The sequence below is a fragment of the Lolium perenne genome, chromosome 5, assembly GCF_019359855.2.
Source record: "Lolium perenne isolate Kyuss_39 chromosome 5, Kyuss_2.0, whole genome shotgun sequence".
In the NCBI taxonomy this organism is placed as follows: Eukaryota; Viridiplantae; Streptophyta; class Magnoliopsida; order Poales; family Poaceae; genus Lolium; species Lolium perenne.
In genome coordinates, this window is record NC_067248.2 from 66,548,241 (window position 1) to 66,555,384 (window position 7,144).

The following is a 7,144-nucleotide window of genomic DNA, read 5'->3' on the forward strand; positions in this document are numbered from 1 at the left end:
GACCAACACCAGAATGCCATGGGTGTTAGGTATATTACAATGTAATCTAGATTATTGACTCTAGTGCAAGTGGGAGACTGTTGGAGATATGCCCAAGAGGCAATAATAAAAGTGGTTATTATATATCTTTATGTTTATGATAAATGTTTATATACCATGCTATAATTGTATTAACTGAAACATTGATACATGTGTGATATATAAACAACAAAGAGTCCCTAGTAAGCCTCTTAACTAGCTTGTTGATTAATAGATGATTAGTTTCATAATCATGAACATTGGATGTTATTAATAACAAGGTTATATCATTGTATGAATGATGTAATGGACACACCCAATTAAGCGTAGCATAAGATCACGTCATTAAGTTATTTGCTATAAGCTTTCAATACATAGTTACCTAGTCCTTATGACCATGAGATCATGTAAATCACTTATACCGGAAAGGTACTTTGATTACATCAAACGCCACTGCGTAAATGGGTGGTTATAAAGATGGGATTAAGTATCCGGAAAGTATGAGTTGAGGCATATGGATCAACAGTGGGATTTGTCCATCCCGATGACGGATAGATATACTCTGGGCCCTCTCGGTGGAATGTCGTCTAATGTCTTGCAAGCATATGAATAAGTTCATAAGAGACCACATACCACGGTACGAGTAAAGAGTACTTGTCAGGAGACGAGGTTGAACAAGGTATAGTGTGATACTGATGATCAAACCTCGGACAAGTAAAATATCGCGTGACAAAGGGAATTGGTATCGTATGTGAATGGTTCATTCGATCACTAAAGTCATCGTTGAATATGTGGGAGCCATTATGGATCTCCAGATCCCGCTATTGGTTATTGGTCGGAGTGAGTACTCAACCATGTCCGCATAGTTCGCGAACCGTAGGGTGACACACTTAAAGTTGGATGTTGAAATGGTAGAACTTGAATATGGAATGGAGTTCGAATATTTGTTCGGAGTCCCGGATGTGATCCCGGACATCACGAGGAGTTCGGGAATGGTCCGGTGAATAAGATTCATATATAGGATGTCATTTTATGTGAATAAAATGATGCGGAAGGTTCTATGGAAGGTTCTAGAAGGTTCTAGAAAAGTCCGGAAGAAACCACCAAGGAAGGTGGAGTCCACAAGGGACTCCACCTCCATGGCCGGCCAGCCCTAGTGGGGGTGGAGTCCCAAGTGGACTCCACCATAGGGGGCCGGCCACCCCCCCACATGGGAGGTGGGAATCCCACCTTTGGGTGGGAGTCCTAGTTGGGCTAGGTTTCCCCCCTCCTATGGAAGGTTTTGGTTTCGGGTCTTATTCGAAGACTTGGACACCAACACTTGGGATCCACCTATATATAGAGGGCCAAGGGGAGGGGGCCGGCCACACCAAAGCCACAAGCTTGGCCGCCCCCCATAGTGGCCGGCCACCCCCTCTCCCCAAACCCTAGCGCCCCGCTCCTCCACCATATCCCGCACGCTTAGCGAAGCTCCGCCGGATTTCTCCACCGCCACCGACACCACGCCGTCGTGCTGTCGGATTCAAGAGGAGCTACTACTTCCGCTGCCCGCTGGAACGGGGAGGTGGACGTCGTCTTCATCAACAACCGAACGTGTGACCGAGTACGGAGGTGCTGCCCGTTCGTGGCGCCGGAACCGATCGTGATCAAGATCTTCTACGCGCTTTTGCAAGCGGCAAGTGAACGTCTACCGCAGCAACAAGAGCCTCCTCTTGTAGGCTTTGGAATCTCTTCAAGGGTGAGTCTCGACAATCCCCTCGTTGCTACCGTCTTCTAGATTGCATCTTGGCTTGGATTGCGTGTTCGCCGTAGGAAAATTTTTGTTTTCTATGCTACGTTATCCTACACCGACTTGCCCTTTCGCCTACTTAAAGCCTCCGTCGCGAAACCCCCAGTACCGAGAGCCACGATACGGAAAACCTTCCAGAGACGCCGCCGCCGCGAATCCCATCTCGGGAGATTCAGGAGATCGCCTCCGGCACCCTGCCGGAGAGGGGATTCATCTCCCGGAGGACTCTTCATCGCCATGATCGCCTCCGGAGTGATGAGTGAGTAGTTCACCCCTGGACTATGGGTCCATAGCAGTAGCTAGATGGTCGTCTTCTCCTAATTGTGCTTCATTGTTGGATCTTGTGAGCTGCCTAACATGATCAAGATCATCTATCTGTAATACTATATGTTGTGTTTGTCGGGATCCGATGGATAGAGAATACTATGTTATGGTGATTATCAATCTATTATTTATGTGTTGTTTATGATCTTGCATGCTCTCCGTTATTAGTAGAGGCTCTGGCCAAGTTTTTACTCTTAACTCCAAGAGGGAGTATTTATGCTCGATAGTGGGTTCATGCCTTCATTGACACAGGACAGATGTGAAAGTTCTAAGGTTGTGATGTGCTGTTGCCACTAGGGATAAAACATTGATTCTATGTCTAAGGATGTAGTTGTCGATTACATTACGCACCATACTTAATGCAATTGTCTGTTGCTTTGCAACTTAATACTGAATGGGGTTCGGATGATAACCTGAAGGTGGACTTTTTAGGCATAGATGCAGTTGGATGGCGGTCTATGTACTTTGTCGTAATGCCCTGATTAAATCTCACTATATTTATCATATCATGTATATGCATTGTTATGCCCTTTTCTATTTGTCAATTGCCCGACTGTAATTTGTTCACCCAACATGCTTTTATCTTATGGGAGAGACACCTCTAGTGAACTGTGGACCCCGGTCCTATTCTTTACATCGCATACAATCTACTGCAATTGTTCTTTACTGTTTTCTTCGCAAACAATCATCTTCCACACAATACGGTTAATCCTTTGTTACAGCAAGCCGGTGAGATTGACAACCTCACTGTTTCGTTGGGGCAAAGTACTTTGGTTGTGTTGTGCAGGTTCCACGTTGGCGCCGGAATCCCTGGTGTTGCGCCGCACTACATCCCGCCGCCATCAACCTTCAACGTGCTTTTTGGCTCCTACTGGTTCGATTAAACCTTGGTTTCATACTGAGGGAAACTTGCTACTGTGCGCATCATACCTTCCACTTGGGGTTCCCAACGGACGTGTACATCTACGCGCATCAAGCTAAATTTCTGGCGCCGTTGCCGGGGAGATCAAGACACGCTGCAAGGGGAGTCTCCACTTCTCAATCTCTTTACTTTGTTTTTGTCTTGCTTTATTTTATTTACTACTTTGTTTGCTGCACCTAAACAAAATACAAAAAAAATTAGTTGCTAGTTTTACTTTATTTATTGTCTTGCTCTCTATATCAAAAACACAAAAAAATTAGTTACTTGCATTTACTTTATCTAGTTTGCTTTATTTAATGTTGCTAAAATGAATACCCCTGAAAATACTAAGTTGTGTGACTTCACAACTATAAATAATAATGATTTCCTATGTACACCTATTGCTCCACCTGCTACTACAGCAGAATTCTTTGAAATTAAACCTGCTTTACTGAACCTTGTTATGAGAGATCAATTTTCTGGTGTTAGTTCTGATGATGCTGCTGCCCATCTTAATAATTTTGTTGAACTTTGTGAAATGCAAAAATATAAGGATGTAGATGGTGATATTATTAAATTGAAATTGTTTCCTTTCTCATTAAGAGGAAGAGCTAAAGATTGGTTGCTATCTTTGCCTAAGAATAGTATTGATTCATGGACTAAATGTAAGGATGCTTTTATTGGTAGATATTATCCTCCCGCTAAAATTATATCTTTGAGAAGTAGCATAATGAATTTTAAGCAATTAGATACTGAACATGTTGCTCAAGCATGGGAGAGAATGAAAACTTTGGTAAAGAATTGCCCAACCTATGGACTGACTACTTGGATGATCATCCAAACCTTCTATGCAGGACTAAATTTTTCTTCGCGGAATTTATTGGATTCAGCTGCTGGAGGTACCTTTATGTCCATCACTTTGGGGGCGGCTACAAAGCTTCTTGATGATATGATGATAAATTACTCTGAATGGCACACGGAAAGAGCTCCACAAGGTAAGAAGGTAAATTCTGTTGAAGAAACCTCTTCCTTGAGTGATAAGATTGATGTGATTATGTCTATGCTTGTGAATGGTAGATCTAATGTTGATCCAAATAATGTTTTTTTAGCTTCATTGGTTGCTCAAGAAGAAAATGTTGATGTGAATTTCATTAAAAATAATAATTTCAACAACAATGCTTATAGGATCAACTCTGGTAATAACTATAGGCCATATCCTTCTGCTAATGGTAATGGTTATGGTAATTCTTATGAGAATTCTTACAGTAATAATAGGAGTGTACCCCCTGGTCTTGAAGCCATGCTTAAAGAATTTATTAGTACACAAACTGCTTTTAACAAATCTGTTGAGGAAAAGCTTGATAAAATTGATATTATTGCTTCTAGAGTTGATAGACTTGCCTCCGATGTTAATCTATTAAAATTGAAAGTTATGCCTAATGAGGATATTGATAATAAGATTACTACTACAGCAAATGCCATCCAAGTTAGAATTAATGAGAATATAAGATTAATGGCTGATTTGCGTGCTAGGTGGGATAGAGAAAAAAATGAAAAACTAGCTAAAGAGAATAATGTAGCTAAAATTTGGACTATTACCACCACTAGTAATGTTAATTCTTCACATGTTGCTGCACCTCCTACTATCAATGGTAAAATAATTGGTGTTGGCAATGTTTCTACTCCTAGTGCAAAGCGTACAAAACTGCCTGAAATTGCTAAAACTGCTGAAACTGCTTGTGATAAAACTGCTGAAATTTTTTCCAACCTTGGGAACAATGATCCCATCGCTGTAGCTCATAATGATTTAGACTTTGATGATTGCCACATCTCTGAAGTTATAAAGTTCTTACAAAAACTTGCTAAAAGTTCCAATGCTAGTGCTATAAATTTAGCCTTTACAAAACATATTACAAATGCTCTCATAAAAGCTAGAGAAGAGAAACTAAAACTTGAAACTTCTATTCCTAAAAAGTAAGAAGATGGTTGGGAGCCCATCATTAAAATGAAATTCAATGACTTTGAATGTAATGCTTTATGTGATCTTGGTGCAAGTATTTCTGTTATGCCTAAAAAGATTTATGATATGCTTGACTTGCCACCATTGAAGAATTGTTATTTAGATGTTAATCTTCCCGATAATGTTAAAAAGAAACCTTTGGGGAGGATTGATAATGTGCGCATTACGGTTAACAATAACCTTGTCCCCGTTGATTTTGTTGTCTTGGATATCGAATGCAATGCATCTTGTCCTATTGTGTTGGGAAGACCTTTTCTTCGAACCGTTGGTGCTGTTATTGATATGAGGGAAGGTAATATTAAATATCAATTTCCTCTCAAGAAAGGTATGGAACACTTCCCTAGAAAGAGAATGAAGTTGCCTTTTGATTCTATTATTAGAACAAGTTATGATGTTGATGCTTCTACTCTTGATGTTACTTGATATACACTTTCTGCGCCTAGCTGAAAGGCGTTAAAGAAAAGCGCTTATGGGAGACAACCCATGTTTTTACTACAGCAATTTTTGTTATATTTGAGTCTTGGAAGTTGTTTACTACTGTAGCAACCTCTCCTTATCATGTTTTTGTGCCAAGTAAAGTTTCTATGTTAAAGTTGATGTTATATTTGGGATCGCTGCGCAGAAACAGCATTGCTGTCTGTCACGAATTCGGGCACAAGTCTCTGTAGAAAATTTGAAAATTTTTGCCAATTTACGAGCGTGATCCTCAGATATGTACGCAACTTTCATTAGTTTTGAGTTTTTCCATTTGAGCAAGTCTGGTGCCATTTTAAAATTCGTCTTTACGGACTGTTCTGTTTTTGACAGATTCTGCCTTTTATTTCGCATTGCCATATTTGCTATGTTGGATGAATTTCTTTGATCCACTAATGTCCAGTAGCTTTGTGCAATGTCCAGAAGTGTAAAGAATGATTGTGTCACCTCTGAATATGTGAATTATTAATTTTGCACTAACCCTCTAATAAGTTTGCTTGAAGTTTGGTGTGAAGGAAATTTTCAAGGGTCAAGAGAGGAGTATGATATACTATGATCAAGAGGAGTGAAAGCTCTAAGCTTGGGGATGCTGAAAGTGCATGGAGCCCCCATGTGTGGTTTTGGTAATTAATGACAATCCCTATGGACTAATGTTTGCATTGAGTTATATTTGTAGGAGTTGTCCATAGGCAATTCTTGAACCATATGTTGGCTTCAAGGTTGCAATAAGAAGAAATTGATGAAGGATATCAAGTGTCAAGTATGTCTTGAAGATGAAGATGAAGTGAGCCCTCAAGTTACTTCAAGACATCAACATGATGAAGAATGAAGAAATGATGTGCAAGTTCAAGATGAGCCATCTCGAAGAGATCCGTTGCTTGAGCCTTACCATCCATATGGTGATCATGGATATGTGAAGATGCGCCAAAGAAGAAGCTCTCCCATGGTGGTTTATGGGGGAGCAATCTACAAGACTTCGTCAAGCAAGCACAAGCAAGAAAGGCGTTCCATCTTGTTGAGGTCAAAATCGTCGTCATCAAGCTCAAGTGGAATGCGCAAGTATAAGGTTTGCTCTTGATAGGGTTTCTTTCTCACCGGTCTCATAGTGTAGTTGGAGACCGGTTTATAGTTTAGTTGCCGTACTATCAAGAGGGCTCTCGAGTGAGTAACTCGATCGTATCATTCGGAGAGAGCTCAAACCTTTGCATCCTTGCATCATCTTTCTTGGTTATTATTTGGATCTTATCCATGTGATGATTTAGAGCTTGTGCTTATTCTCATGACAAGCTCTAGTTCATCAAGGATGGTTTTTGCACGGGCAACTTGTTGCATTTTCAAGATTGGAGGTTTTACCGGTATGTCTTTTTTAGATAGGTCAAACCTTTCATCATTTGTTTCTATCCTCCCTTGTTGGACTATGATGGTTTCCTGCATATTGTTGTAGAGCTCGTTGTTGTGATTTCAACGAGCCCAAGATCATCGAAATCGGAGTCCGGATGCAAAAGTTATGCCTGTTCTAGTTTTGGTGTTTCTGCAGTTTGCTTAGGCCGGATATTTCGGAAATATCCGGGCCGGATTATCCGGGCCGGATATTTCGGAAATATCCGGCCCCCCCGAA